This window comes from Brienomyrus brachyistius, chromosome 9 (genome assembly GCF_023856365.1).
Source record: "Brienomyrus brachyistius isolate T26 chromosome 9, BBRACH_0.4, whole genome shotgun sequence".
In the NCBI taxonomy this organism is placed as follows: domain Eukaryota; kingdom Metazoa; phylum Chordata; class Actinopteri; order Osteoglossiformes; family Mormyridae; genus Brienomyrus; species Brienomyrus brachyistius.
In genome coordinates, this window is record NC_064541.1 from 7,374,868 (window position 1) to 7,389,931 (window position 15,064).

Here is a 15,064-nt window from a genome sequence, read left to right on the forward strand (position 1 = left end):
GACCACATCGGAGGGCTCTTCGTCGGGTGTCGCTCCAGGAGCTCCCAAGGGCAGGACCGACTCCGATCTCAGGGGACTGCGTTTGGCGGGTTTGAGGAGAGAGACGTGAAAGGTAGGACATATACGGTAAACCCGCGGCAGCTGGAGACGTACGGCAACAGGACCTACTCGGCGCAGAACACGAAAAGGGCCGATGTATCGGGCGGTTAGTTTCTTACACCCTGGGAGGCGTAAATTTTTCGTTGACAACCAGACCAGTTGCCCCGCCCGGTAAGCGGGTCCCGCACGGCGCCGACGATCCGCATGCTTCTTCTGTCTCCCCGCCTGTCCCTTTAGGGACTGCTGTATTCTCTGCCAGACTCCTCGACTTCTCTGGTACCACTCCTCCACCTGGTGTACGGATCCCTCCGGAGAATCCCAGGGAAAGAGGGGAGGCTGGTACCCCAGGACGCACTGGAAAGGTGAAACGTTAGTAGTAGCATTTACCCGTGCGTTTATGGCATATTCGGCCCATACTAAATGAGTTGCCCAGCTGTCGGGTTCTCTGTGACAGAGCGTTCGTAGGGCCTTGGCTACCTCCTGATTGGTTCTCTCGGCGAGCCCGTTGGATTGGGGGTGATAAGCAGATGACAAGTTCAATGAAATGCGGAGTTTCGAACACAACTCCCTAAAAACCCGGGAGCTAAACTGGGGACCCCGGTCTGAAACGATCTCCTCTGGTAAACCGTAATATCGAAACAGAGTGGAGATAAGCAAGTCAGCCAAGTCACTCGCCGTGGGGAGCTTGGAGAGCGCTACTAGTCGGCACATCTTAGAAAATCGGTCTACGATGGTTAATACAATTGTTCTACCTCTCGACCTGGGTAGATCAGTGATGAAGTCCATCGCGATATGGGACCAGGGTCGAGATGGGACTGGAAGTGGTTGGAGAAGCCCCGCGGGAGCCTGGTGAGAGGCCTTAACCTGAGCACACTCGGGACAGGAATCTACATAATCCTGCGTATCCCTCCTCCAGCTGGACCACCAGTACCGCCGGGAAACCAACCTTTGAGTTGCGTTCACCCCGGGGTGTCCACTGCCGAGGTGGGTGTGTACCCACCTTAACAACGCCTCTCGATGGCTTCGGGGAACATATTGAGCCCCGGGAGGGCAACCCGGGGGTGGAGATCTTCTCTCGTTCTCCCGCCGGATGGTCTCCTCCAGGGTCCAGGTGATGGTCGAAACGAAACATTTAGGATCAAGGATAGGTGCCGCTTCCTCGGTGTTGGTGGGGGGATCGTATTGCCGGGAGAGAGCGTCAGCCTTCACATTCTTGTTTCCGGGTAGGTATTGTACGGTGAAATCGAAACGTGCAAACCATTGCGCCCATCGTACCTGTCGGGCAGAAAGCCGCTTGGCTGACTGGAGGTACTCTAAGTTCCGGTGATCAGTCAGAACCAGGAAGGGATGTCGGGCTCCCTCCAGCCAGTGTCTCCATTCCTCTAAGGCAAGACGTATAGCCAACAGCTCACGCTCTCCCACTGGGTAGTTATGTTCAGACGGGGATAACTTGCGTGAGAAATAGGCGCACGGATGCCTACGTCCAGTCAGTGTGTTACGCTGAATCAGGACTGCTCCCACCCCAGCCTCAGAGGCGTCGACCTCTACTTCGAATGGGATTTCGGGATCTGGCTGAGCCAGCACCGGGGCAGAACAAAATGCTCGTTTTAGCCTGTCAAAAGCTTTGGTCGCCTCCTCGGTCCAGGTTAGGCGAACCTGAGCTCCCCGGGTTAGTGACGTGAGAGGAGCCGCCACCTGACTGAAATTTCGTATAAAGCGGCGGTAAAAGTTTGCAAACCCCAGAAACCTCTGTAGCTCCTTTAGCGTTCGGGGTTGGGGCCAGTCTAAGATGGCTCTCACCTTTTCCTCCTCCATCATTACCTTCCCGTGTCGAAGCACGTAGCCTAGGAACCGGACCTGAGATCGGTGAAATTCACACTTGGTCTGCTTGGCAAAGAGGTGATGTTCCCGCAGTCGTTGAAGTACTTGTCTTACGTGCTGGATGTGGGTCTGCCTGTCTGGGGAGTAGATGAGGATGTCATCTATATAGACGATTACACACTTGTGTAGGAGATCCTGAAAGACATGGTTCATAAAAGACTGGAAAATAGAGGGACTATTAGCCAGGCCATAAGGCATTACAAGGTACTCGTATTGCCCCCTACTGGTGATAAAAGAGGTCTTCCACTCGTCCCCCTCCCTAATACGTATCAAATTATACGCACTTCTCAAATCCAATTTAGTGAATATCCTCGCCTCCCTGAGTTGTTCTAGGGCCGAGGGAATCAGAGGGAGGGGTTCCCTCCTCTTCACCGAAATGGCATTGAGAGCTCGGTAATCGATACACGGACGCAATCCCCCGTCTTTCTTCCTTACGAAGAAGAAACCTGCCGTTACGGGTGACGTGGAAGGCCTTATAATCCCCTGCAGAAGACTCTCACTAATGTAGTCCTCGAGCGACTTCTCCTCTTGGACAGACACGGGGTATAATCTTCCCTTGGGCAGGATGGCTCCGTCCCGGAGGTTAATCGCGCAGTCGCACTCCCGATGAGGGGGAAGAGTGAAGGCTCGCGATCGGCTGAACACATCCTGGTAATCCTGGTACTCCTTGGGAAGCAGGTGCAAGTCCTCGGACTCCGGGCTCTCAATGCTGGAAGCACGACAGGGCAGAGACATGCAGACGGAGAGACATTCCGGGGACCAAGAGGTAAGCTCACCCGTTCTCCAGTTGAACTGCGGGTTGTGCCGTTGTAACCATGGTAGACCCAGGATTAGTGGATCCTTGGAATGAGGAAGGAGATACACCTCAATCCGCTCCTCGTGAAGAACTCCTACTCGCAGGCTGAACGGTTGCGTACGATATCGTATTGTGCCTTCACGGATTCTCGCTCCAGTTACCCCTAACACCGTGAGGGGACATGCGAGTTTAACACAAGGCAGGCCCAAACGCCGAGCCAGCGCTTGGTCAATAAAGTTACCGGCTGCCCCACTGTCCACTAGGGCGAGGGTCCTCTCCGCTCTATTCTGTGAACCTAGGAAGACTGGTAGGGTTAGTTGGTTACCGGTTGGAATTATCTGAAGCGGAGCACCTACCGGTGGCGTGTCCTCCTCCTTGCCTGGGCGGACGGGACAGGACAGCCGCATGTGTCCAGCCTCTCCACAATAGAGGCAAAGTCCCCCTTGGGTTCTCCTCCGACGCTCCGCTGCCGAGATGGGAGCTCGCCCCAACTGCATGGGCTCGGGCTCCTCTGCTGACGGTCCGGGAGTGACCCGTCGTGCCTCTGTCAAGACCCGTCGCCTTCTGCGGTCACGGACAGTGTTGTCCAGCCTTACTGCGAGTCTAACGAACTCCTCGAACGTAAGAGCCTCTCCTCGGGAGGCGAGTTCGTCCTGCAGGTCTTGATTCAGACCTCGGCGGAAAATGGTCATGAGTGCGTCATCAGGCCATTGGAGTCCGGCGGCGATCGTACGAAATTCTAGCAAGTAATCAGCAGCCGAACGATCCCCTTGCTTACAGTCCAGGATCCGATCGCCAGGTCTCCTTCCTACAGCAGGATGGTCAAACACCTCCAGCAGTGCCTGATGGAAATCTCTAGCAGAGGTGATGAGTGGACTCTCATTTGCCCACAAGGCCGTTGCCCACTCTCTAGCGCGACCGGTAAGGAGAGAGATAACGAACCGTACCTCAGCCGCTTGGGAGCGGAACATCGCAGGATGTTCCTCCACGTAAATCCCGCATTGCATTAAGAAACCCCGGCAGGTGTCGGGATTACCATCATATCGCTCGGGCAAAGCGATAGGAGCCGCGGCAGCAGGGCGAGGTGGAGAGGCAGGTAGGGGAACCTGGGCAGCTTGATTAGCGAGGAGCTGCTCAATCGCTGCGAGTCGATGCTCCACCGAGGGGTTGTGCGCTGGATCCATTACGAACCGGCGAAGTATTCTGTGACGCCTGGTAAAGAAGGGAAGCAGGGATCCAGAAATGCGAACAACCTGACGGTTTATTTGCAATACGGAGTTGGAGGTAATCGAAGGGCGAGACAAAGAGAATGGTCGTAGAACGTTAGCTGGGGTCCGGTACCAAAAGATCTGTCCGACGAAGAAACACGGGACACGCAGACAAAGGGAGAAGGGGATAAGAGTAGCCGGTCTCAGCAGGGAAGGTTGTTCAGGTGCGGGAGCGGGTCTGGGGAGAGGAAGAGGACAAGGCAAGGTAAGTACACTAGGCAGACGGAGCAGGGAGGAAGCAAGGGGTAAACGCAAGACAGGAGATTGCTCGGTAAGGCACATTTGCATGGCTCAATACTTCGCACTGAACTGCTTGAGTCTCCAGGTTAAGAATGGTCTGTCATTAGCGGCATGCGGAAACACCCGCCGGGCTCCACCTATGTAGGCGGGGCTACTGTGGAGTCTGCGGCAGGTCTGGTCTGCCCGGGCGTGACAACTCCCTCCTTGGTGGTGTTTCAGTCTGAGAGGACAAGGTGTCTCATTTCTGTCCCAAACTTTGCTCCATCTGTCAGGTCCACTAAGAGTCCATTAGTGAACAATACAGTTTGGAAATGGGCCCAACATACATGCTTCACTTTGTCGCTGCCCGTCAGAGGAGGTCTTTACACACTTTCCGAGCTGGTGGAGAGCCCTGCACCTTCTTGATCTTGAGACATTGCTGGCACCAGCCTTGTCAGATATCTCTTTGCTGTTGACTAAAGGTTTTCTCATTACCACTTGCTTAAGAAGCAGCCAAGATGGCGGCAGCTTTTATATTCAGGTGCAGTAATCAATGGGATCCTCACAAATGATGCAAATAACTGTCATCAATGTCTTTGCAAAGTATGACTCCTGAAGAAAGAAGACATTATGAAAGAAGTCCAACAAAGGCTTTTGCATAATAGCAATAGAATCTGATACATACTGTAGTGCATAGCGTGCGCACGGCTTACATAAAATCCAGAGGGAATGTTTGCTTATGCAATAATCACGCCGTTTACGTAATGTGTTAGTCACATTACTTTCCGCATCTGCTTCCTGTCCGCTGTTTATATTTACACTGTTAATCGCTGTGCTGCCTAATACTAAGGCAAGAGTATTTCCAGGTTTCACATTCCGGTGCATGAATAACATCTGAATCTTATTAATGGAGTTTCACACCTTCCTTCCATCCTCTAAGAGAGAGGAAATCCCATTTCTATTTGCTCCGGTCATTTTCACCTGGACTCAGTGCTGAGTAGCTTACTGTACAAAATAATAATAATACTGATAATAATATGTCCTGTATGTTCCCAGCCCTCCTGCTAATACTGGATGAGCAGCCAAAAAATGGATTGATGATAATAGAATAGAATAGAATAATATCATAATTAGATACAGTGGTTCTAATAAACACAGAGTGTCATACATGATTGTGAATGTGCTGTACATCATGCCAGATTAGTTCAGAGCTTTTTGTCACTGTTCTAAATGCCGAAACCAAACCAGGCCTTGGGAAGGCCACAGAAAACTGCAGGTGGCCCTGTAGAGAGGGCGGTCCCGTGCATTTTATCACTGGGAGATGCAGACAGGGAGACCCCTCCCAACATGTAACGTGTTAGCAAGACAGGGAGACCCTTCCCAGCATGTGAGGTGCTAACAGACAGGGAGATTCCTCCCTACATGTGACGTGTTAGCAGTCAGGGAGACCCCTCCTGACGTGTAACGTGTTAGCCAGACAGGGAGACCCCTCCTGACATGTGGCATGTTACAGTCAGGGAGACGACCTCTCCCAACACTGTGCAACCTATAACTAAAACCACTCGTAAATTACTGTCTGTAAAACAGCATTTTATTTTATTCATTGAGTCATTTAAAGGCCTGTTTATCTGTATGGAAAAAGTTTGCAGTGTTAAACATGTGTGCACATCGTATCTGTGGAGACAGTGACCTTGATGACACTCCTCCCCTATATGTCATCGTCCGTCACTATTTCACCATGATGCCCGTAAACCCTGCACGCACACCCCCCGAATCACCCTCTCGTGAAAGCACACGCTCTCTGCTGCCAAGCTGGTTCTGGTTCTTTCTGCTTCTGTTGCCAGATGCAGGCAGTTATCTGATGGACTCATACTGAAAGTGGTTATTATTTTGTATTATGTTTTTATTAGTCCATAGTCCTAGGGCTGGTTTGTCCATTTTCGGTCGTGTCCCTGGTAAAGCCTGGAGTCTGTAGGGTCAGTGGGGGCATCACAGCACTGATTAAACAGGGCTAGTGCACCCCCCCCCCCCCCACCCATCCGTCCTCCCTCACACTGACCACAGCCCCCCCAGATTCGATGAGATGTGCCCAGCATTCGGGTTTCTGGGAAAATGGAGCCTGCTGTTGGCCTGTCAGCTTCAATAACCAGGCGGCGTGACTGTGGGCCGGAAGATCGCATCGGACCTCTGGATCAGCCCAGCTCTCCTCAATGATAAGAGGGTCCAAATGCCATCATGTCTTTACCACATTGTGCGGAGTGATGTTCTACATTAAGACCTTCCTCAAAACGCACAGTATAAACACCATAAGCATGTGTATGCCTGTATACATTTATAACTCCTTAATGTGCTCCAGTGTCTACATACTTTTACAAAGCAAGTAAGAAAATGCTTTATTCAGAACCCACCAGCTTTCAGAACAGAAGTACTCGGGAGGATGCTGGTTCTGACCCACCGCAGCAAATATTTAATTTCTCCTAAAGGTAGGTCCTGTAAAGAGGAATATTTACCAATCACAGATGTAGAGAAATATTATAGGGGGGGGGGTGGCTTAAGGTGACTGAGAGCCAGCAGCGTTGGGGGAGATGATATTGGGGGAACAAAGCGTAATAATTTATATACAAAAGCCTATTTACTGGGGGCGGCGATTAAACATGGGGGGTACATATTCCTCCTGCCTCCCCCCCCATTGCAGGTTTATGTGCCCCTTCTGAGAGCAAACCCAAGGTAAGGGTGCATGATCAGCGCCTGTCAGCATATCTGTTCTGCCCTGTGCAGGGGGAGGCGTGTGGTCACATGATTCTGCTGGTTCAATAATGTGAGACGGGGCTTCAATCTGATCCGGCCGATCACGTTACCGCCCGAGAAAGCTCCCAGGCCGGGGTTTGCCTTTCCTCACCGCTGTCATTCCATGCTTTCCATGGGTTGCCGACCAGCTTTTCGCCGAGCTGTTGTCGGGTATTTGGGAAGCTCTCTCAGCCTGGATGCGGTGCTAACTGTGATAAGCAGCTTCATGTGTCTCCATCCTCACAGCCACCCGCTATGGGCTCCTCGTACTCTGTGGAGTTCCTAACCCTCCTGTGTGTGTGAGGAGTTTGCATGTTCCTAATCTTAGTCTGTTCTCCTTATGTGACACAGTCCAAGCATATGCAGTCAGGAATGACTGTGTGGCGTTTGTGCCCTGTGATGGGCAGGCATCTCTTCTAGGGATGGATGAAAATGCAGACACTTGGTACATATTCATTCAATGCTATCATCCATTTTAAGGATGCATTCTGGTTTATTGATCCCAGGGGGAAATTCACTCGGAGTTCTGTTAGGACACATTATCTCAGAATTCTGAGAATTTTCTATATGCTATACTGTATATATGCTAACACTCTCATTACTATTCCCATTTTAAGATGAGAGCATATTAATCTGGGAACTGAATATATTTTGTTGTGGGACTGAGTCATTCTCGACTACAATAATATAAGCAATTTATTTTTCTCTGCTCTCAGTCATTTCAGCTCATTTGAGGTTTAAATCCTGCTGCTTTAAATTTCCTGTTTGGTTTCCTGCAGCTTAAAAGCGTCACTTAGGATCTTAAAAGAAGTTCTGGAAGCAGAAGCTGAAGAGCGGCAGTGCGTTTTTCTCAGTCATGCTCTCTTCCTCCACACCCATCGGCTTGTCTGATGCATTTCTAATGGACGTCAGGAAGGTGTTTCTGTGACTCCAGAAACCAGAGTAAAGCATCTTAACGAAAAGACGTCCTGCAGAGTGTGGGGTCGGGTCCACTCCACCCCACCCCCCTGTCTCATCACACGAAGGCGCTATGCATCAGATATGCATCAGTCTTCATGGCTTCCACATTAAAATTAATCCATCCATATCTGGTTCATCTGGTTCCTGGGAAATAAACCTTGCGTGATAGCACAGAAATTAATTCAGCATATCTCCATGTGCATGGAGTTGTTAGAAGAAGAAGGTGTTGGTGTTGGGCTGAAAGGAAATGTTTTATGTATGTATACCGGTTTATCGGGGTATCCAGGTGATTACATAAGATGCATAATGAGTCTGATTGGCAGGGAAATAGTTATTTTAATAAAATGTAGTGGTTTTGTTGCCTAAGGTAAGAGCTGGACCAGCTGGACCAATGGAATATGCTTTGAATGGTGCCAAATACTACCCACTTGACCTTAAACCTTATATCACATTCAGCTGTACAACGTCAGACCATCACAGTGGTCCAAAAGACAAACAGAAGATGACAGGGCTGTTTACACCGTTAAACGCACCGACAGACAGGCCCACGTGGGTGTGTGTCATGTTTACCGTCCCGCTATTTGTGACTGGCGTTTATCACCCTGTGTGTGGGATCCGACCTGCGGAAATCACCTTACAGATGGGCAGGCTAAATCGATCCCCATTCATATAAATGCCCAGCCTTCTGTGAAAATAGGTGGATAATTGTTGTGTTTGTATACTTTATATACATACTTGTGCTCCTACACTCCACATGTGTTGAGTGATTAGTGTTTCGGATATATGAAATTTTGCTGCTCAGGCGGTCAACAGACCTTTGGTGGTACGATTCCAGGCTGTTTCATTCTCCTTGTATTTTTTTGTATCCAAGCTGAATGCTGAAGTAAGTGCCGCACTTAAATGCAACCTCTCCACCTCCAAATGGGATCGCCGTGCTCCGGACCGACGTATCACCTTCATGGGACTGTCAGCTGAGTGTCGGCGGTGGAGGTTACTTTCAGCGGCCATGTTTAGTTTTAGCTGGCTTCCGAAACGTCATTATGATTATGGGCCCTGCTCAAGTAAGTAAGTTCTATCTTTTAACATAGAATTTCCGAATGACTGCTAAGAAGGTTTCAAGAAACTGCGCCCTGCTCAATAATATTACTTAAGAGCACAGACTGTGAGATGCACTGTGCGTATTTGCAGTGTTGCCCTTTGTATAGCTCTCATTAAACAAGCAGGATGGTCTTCGATGCGCATTGGCGTGTTCGCCCTTTGATTCCTGCTCCTTCATTCCAGTGCAGCTAAAGGAGGAGCGGCTTCAGCCATGTCATGTGACAATCGGTGGGACTGCCCTTCAGGAGCCTCAGTGTGTAAGGCACACAGCATGTGGCTACCTGTAAATCCCTTTCGTCACGTGTTCGAATCCCACCCCCTCTGTTTTTGTATTTTTTTCCCTAGTGTTTCATTGTATGAGTTTTCTTGTTCCTGTGTCTTATGATTTGTTGGTATGTTTTGTGCTTGTGTTTCTACATATCTATTGTTTCCCTAGTGTAGATTCTGTTTCCTTCTTTCTGTCACTCTTAGTTTTTCCCTCCCAGTTCCCTGAGTTAATTAGTTCCACCTGTTGCCTGTTCTTCTACCTGCCCTTGTGTGTTTCCCTGATTGCTCGTTGCCCTGCACCTTCCCCTATTGGTTAATTGTCTGTCTCACTCCTGCTGTCTCGTTACCCAGTTCAGTTTTCCTATTTAAGTTCCTGCCTGAGTTGACTTCTCTAGTGGTTCATTGTTTGTCATAGGTTTGCTGTTAGATGTATGTATTTTGGATGTTCTGTCATTTGTAGCCTGCCTACCTTCTCTTTGTTGTCCTGCCGCTTTTTGAAGTTAGTTTGCTTATTCGTTTTAGTTCTGACCCCTCAAGGTCTATTTTTATTTGTAGTGTTTTCTGTTTTGTTAAATAAAACCCTTCTGTTCCGGTGAGCCGCAAGTGGGTCGTCCACATTTCTGTTCTCTGCCACGTTCTCCCACCAAACCCGTCCGGATCCATAACACAGTGTCAGGATGGGGGAGGGGGACATTTTTCCACATGTTCAGCACCACCACAGCTGAAGCCCAAAGCCTGGGGGCCACACTGAAAATAGCCGGCAGGCGTCAGCGGCGACCCGAGGCCGGGAAACCCCAGCCACATCAGCACCCAGCTGCTGGCCGCCTGCCAGCTCCTCTCCTCTCCGCCGTGACCCTGGACTCCCACAGCTCAGTCACCTGACACCCGGTGCTTTGATTAATTTACGCGATGAGACAGTGTGGCCCGTATCGGTGTCACTGTGCTAGTAAATGTACTCATACAGGGGAGATTTACTGCAGCTTTGTTAATGTGCTGCTCTCCAGCATGTAACCCGTACTAAAGACATCCCATTACATCATTTTATTTCATTACCTTCTATAAGATCATTTCAGTTCACAAAATTCCACATCATTTCAGTTCACTAAATTCTAGAAGATCACTTCTGTCAGGGACATAGCTAGAAATGCTGGGACAAAATATCACATTGCCCCCCTCCCCCCTAGGGTTTCCATTATCAATCTGAAGAATTACACGTACAGGAGTTATAATGTTGCCAGAGTATATACATTTTGGACTTTTTTTAATTCAAGGGCCCCTATAAATTCGAGGACCCCTTGAATCTGCCAGGGTATCGATGCCTCCCGATTTCAGTTCACTAAATCCCAAATCATCATTTCAGTTCACAAATTTGGCATTAATCATCATTTAAAAAAAATGAAGTGGATTACCTGAACCCAGTGCCCTCTCTGGGATAAGCGGTTGAAAGATGGATATAGCAAAGTATTTAAACTATACCAGAATTACGATTTAAGAAGACAATGGATGGATAATGGAAAATGGCTATTATATAGGCAAATTCAAAATCTTGGCAGCATTGCTCAATGCCAGCAAGAGGAAAGTATAGGCAGAGCTGACAGGTTAAAAATGACTGTCCAGTTAAATAGCGAGGACTTGGCTTACAGCACAGTGCTGAAGTCGCCCTGGAGACAGAATGAGGGTGAAGAACAGCCAGCCGTGGGTGATTCATAGAATGTTTAAGAGGTTATGAAGTCAGCACTTCTAAAAGTTCTCTGCTATAGACAGTATGGATGTTTGATGTTTCTATGCTGGTGAATTCAACATCTGTTCTTGGGGCAGCACTGTGGGCTCCTGCAGGGTTGGGGGTTCGAATCCTGCCTTCAGATCTGTGTGTGTACCTGTATATTCTGGCCCCTAGTGGACCACAAGCATGTGGTGAGATGAATCGGCATCTGTGACTCGACTCTTGCTTACTGGGATTGGCTCCAGGCTCACCATGACCCTACACTGAATAAGGGTTATGGAACACGGACAGGTGGATTTGTGCTTGCGATGGGCGGCTGTTCAGGGATCCACACTCATTTACTGCTGTAGTGACAACGTGTCCGAGTCGTCAGGGAAGCAGACTGCATGGGGAGAGTCCCTGGAGATGAATATAGACCACGAGGCTTCCGGATTTCATGAATATGGATCTGAATGATGAATACTGCACGTGATGACTGCAGACTAAAGCAGGCAGTCCATGCTTAGTCAGATGGTCAGTGTGGGTCTGTTCGTTTGGCTTTGTGTTTACCTCCAGGGGGGTTGGGTGGGGGCTGGTGGATGTCAAGCGGCCTGAATAGAGACTGCCAGCTTGGCAGGAAGGAACAGAAAGGGTTTTCAGAAGTGAAGACCGTTGGGGATCAAGCCTGACCTCAAAACTCTGAAGTGATGTGAAATTCAGCTGCTGAAATAAGCAGCCAACTCCAGGTCCTACATGAGCTACTGGAGATGGACTGTGTGATGAATGATGAAGTCTTTATTTGCCATTTTCATAAGTACATCAGAATTCTTCTTCACCTACCCCACCTACCATTTAGCTCTCCATAACATGAGTCTTGGGGGGGGGGGGGGGGGGAGGTTATATTACAGGGTCAGCCAAATGCAGCACCCCAGGAGCCAGGGGTTATGGGCCTTGCTTAAGAGCCCGCAGACCTGTGATTGTTCTGCCAAGGCTGGGGCTTGAACCAGTGAAAATCTGATCACAGGCACAGAGATTTAGTCCACCGACCCACTCACCTGTGTGTTTTGTCACACCGAAACAGCACAGATGCCACCAGGGCTGCTCATCATTCCCCTCATACGGCTGACAAACCTCCTGTGACCGTCGGGAGTGGCTTAGTGCTTATGTCAGCATGGGACAAACGCTGTGGGAAAACAGGACCATGTCCACAAGTGCCAGGCTGCAGAGGAGGGCTACGGACAGCCTGTGGGGGGAAAGATCCAGAATTTCTTCTGAGTTTGTGGCAACTGCTGCGATCTGCTCAAACACCAATCTGCGGGAGCAGAACGTTGCTCTGGGCATATCAGGGCTTTTCATATTGCTCTGATGAGAGGAGTGATTAATAAAGACCATCGCACAGACTGCAGTGTACAGACAGTGCCGCAGAATCGCCAGGGATTTTTCACACAGATTGTTTTGTGGCAGAGCCTGGGCCGGTGCCATGCGGGAAGCTAAACTAACCTCATTTCAGTGGTCTTTGAAAGCCCAAGACCCCGAAGCGCAGGCGGACGCCTTCATCCTTGCTGTCAAGGCTGGTATTAGTGAGCCGTGGCTGATGGAGATTGGGTGCTGCTGTGGAAACACATGGTGTGTCAAGGGCCTCTTTATCTTGTCAGGATGTCCCACTGAATGGAGTGGGTAACAGCCCCCCCAATGGCAGAGCGCGGAGGGTCCCGACCTGAAAACAGGCTGTTAGACATCGGTATCTGTGGATGAAAGGATCTTTAAAAATACGTCTGGGGAAATCAGGAGAAAATACGTAGTTTAAAGGAGAGAATGAGTCCAGCCATCTGCCGCAGTACTTAACGAAATGAGCATCTTTGGTGTTTTCTGCTCCTGCCATGGTTCTGTAAACATGCCAACATTACCAGCAGAAAGGATTTTATTTTCCAGCTATACGATGGTACTAACCTCTGAGCAACCAAAAACACAAAGGATGACTAAATAGGCATTTCTCTCATGTCATCATTAAGTGGTCCCCCAACGCATTCTGTCACCAGGACTTGCTCACCATTGAGGTGTCAATAAATTCTGCCAGCATCTGTCCGTTCTCCACAGGAAAATGGCATCTGACGCATATAAATCTGCTTGGCTTGGTTGCTTAATTTTTTTGTTTGGTCTAATCATTGCACATTTGGAAGGACCTACACTTTATGCAGCGAAGTATTTCTGCATTTGAAGTGCATGCAGTAGTATGTGTGTCTGTTCACATTAATAACCTGCTCTTGGGTAGATGTAGTCGTTCACTTTGTGGCCACATTTGGTGACCTGTATGGATCTCTGGTTCCTTTCTGATGCAGATGCTATGGTGAGGTTACTGTGGCCGTGAGTGAGTGCCCATCCTTCTGTGTTACTCAATATGATTTGCCTTCGGTAAGGTGCATCTGACTCAGCAAGCCAGCCGTCAGTATCGATCTAGCTGCCCGGCCAGCTATCACTGCATTGCACACATTTTTTAAACGGAGAGTTTAATTTATGCTGAAAGGCAGAGTGATCCGCTAAAGCTAAACCGGACAGACGTCCTCCTTGTTACCAGGGTTACCACTGAAACATTTCATTCATTTCTGGAATTTATTTTTGGCCAGGAAGTCCAATATGTCTTTGGATGTGACCTTGTGAATTTTTCATTCACCACTGACAGGGACATTTTCCCATGTTGGCACAAACGTCATCGTGTGTCTGAGTGCTGAGCTTCCGGTGACCGAAGCTGCTTGGAAATCTTGCACCCACACGTCAAGGATTTCCCTTCCAGTCATAGTCACAAATAGCTACTAAAACGTACCACACAAACACACACATTTGTCTTCATATTCAGTTCTAGTCAGCTCTGGCTTGCTCACTGGGGGCTTTGGGCAGGGATAATGTTAAGTGATTTGAGAAAATGTAATGTTGTAATAAAATTGAATTGATATCTTTGTTGTGAACGTCCAATTCTATGGGCAAAACCCTAATCCCAACAATGACAACCTTAAGTCCCACCCAGCCCGAACCTTAACCTTATGTGACCAAACAAAAAACAAGACTTTGTCGTTTTTATAAAATTGACTTTCCCCTTGTGGGGACTGAAAAAAACGGTCCCCACAATGTCAAAATAACATGTTTTTATCATATTCCGGGGACATTTGGTCCCCACAATGTAACATGTACATAACCCACCCACAGACACACCCCACGTTCAGGCCACATTACACCTGAGGCACTTATTTTAACCTCAAACCTTTTAAGTGCCAGTGTGTGATTCAAAGGGTTAGTGCATTGTGCTTGTGATGGGAAGATCACCAGCTCAAATCCCAGTGCTGGCAGAGTGACATTGCTGGTGGGCCCCTGAATAGGGCCCTTAACCCCCAGTTGCTCCAAGGATTGGCTGATCCTATATTCTCAAAAATGTGTGTTGCTTCTGATAAAGGCACCAGTTAAATAAATCAAACGTAAATACTTTTTAAAATTGCCAAAAAAGACCAGTATTTTAACTTTACTGGTTAAGCTAACTAGTTTGAATGCCAAGGTATTAGTAACATTTTAAACTGAAACATGTGCAGTGTTCCCCGCGTGATCTGAGAAGACACGGAAACCTGTAAGCGGATCCTCTTTCTGTTTCTAATCAGCACAAGCTGAAGTAATTACATTTGGCCCTCTAAATTCTGCCACTAGCCTTAGCAGCGTGCTTCTTCCCTTGTCCATAAATTTGCATAATGAAGTTAAACACCTTGGTGTATTTTTGAATACATTGAATTTTAACAGACAAATCAGCAGTGTAATTCCCCGTACGTGGGATTGTCCCGTTCCACACTTTCTAGACTTCCAATGATTCAAAATACAGCTGCTAGATATTTAACTGGAATAAAGACAACATATTAGACAGCTGCTCGACTTGTTTTCAACCTTCCCAAGTTCTCCCACACCACTCCTTTGCTACGCTCTCTCCACTGGCTTCCTGTAGCTGCCCGC